Source organism: Mus pahari, chromosome 14 (genome assembly GCF_900095145.1).
Source record: "Mus pahari chromosome 14, PAHARI_EIJ_v1.1, whole genome shotgun sequence".
Taxonomy (NCBI): Eukaryota; Metazoa; Chordata; class Mammalia; order Rodentia; family Muridae; genus Mus; species Mus pahari.
Genome location: NC_034603.1, coordinates 67,239,750 through 67,241,063, shown reverse-complemented (window position 1 = coordinate 67,241,063; position 1,314 = coordinate 67,239,750).

Below are 1,314 nucleotides of genomic sequence, written 5' to 3'. Positions count from 1 at the left end.
AGTAACCAGTACCCCCTGAGCTCATGTCTCTAGCTGCATATGTAGCAGAAGATGGCCTAATCGGCCATCATTGGGAAGAGAGGCCCCTTGGTCCTGTAAACTTTATATGACCCAGCACAGGGGAATGCCGGGGCCAAGTAGTGGGAGTGGGTGGGTAGGGGAGCAGAGGTGGGGGGGGAGGGTATAGGGAACTTTCGGGATAGCATTTGAAATGTAAATAAAGAAAATATCTAATAAAAAAATAAAAAAAGTTTGCTTAGCAAGCCAATGAGGTGAAAATCTTGTAGTGAGATTTGTCTTTAAATGATCCCAATGGTGACATCATTACCAGCAAGTCTCTGTTTCTTCAGCCTAAGGCAACAAGAGAAGACTGAACATCTTCTTATCAGAAACTAATCACTTAGCCAGTGGGATGGGGATTTTACACCCCTGAAGTCTCTATTCTGACCACAGTATGCACAGATGCACGGTAACATCTTCTCATCTAAACACCAATCATTTTCTTGTTACATCATTCTTAAAGGAAAACCTGAAGGTAGCAGTCCAGTCCATCCCTAAAACCATAGAGCAGGAGAGTCCTGTGTGTCTACAAGACCCAAGGCCTCAACAAACACAGAACGGCTGGGGGAATCTAGACCATTGGTTCCCACCCTTCTAATGCTGTGATCCTTCAATACAGTTCTGCATGTTGTGATGACCCCCAACCATAAAGTTATTTTCATTGCTACTTCATAATTGTAATTTTTCTACTGTTATGAATAGTAACATAAATATCTGTGTTTTCTGATATCTTAGGCAACCCCTATGAAAGATGACCTCCAAAGGGATCACAGCACACAGGTTGCAGCCATTGAGCTAGAGCAAGAGGAAACGACATGCTGTCCAATAGGAGTTCTGACATTTTGAAACAGAGATGATATCGTTGGCAGGATCAGTTAAAGGCAGAAGACAGATGACGAAAGAATAAGGCCAAAGGGCAAAACTTAACAACACTCATTTTATGACTTAACTCTGATCTGCAGGCAAATTCTTTTATTTATTTTTTATTTTTTATTATTTTCTTTATTTACATTTCAAATGCTATCCCGAAAGTTCCCTATACCCCACCCCCGCACCCACTCCCCTACTCACCCACTCACACTACTTGGCCCTGGCCTTCCATAAAAGGCCATATAAAGTTTACAGGACCAAGGGGACTCTCTTCCCAATGATGGTTGATTAGGCCATCTTCTGCTACATATGCAGCTAGAGACACGAGCTCAGGGGGTACTGGTTAGTTCATATTGTTGTTCCACCTACAGGGATGCGGCCCCC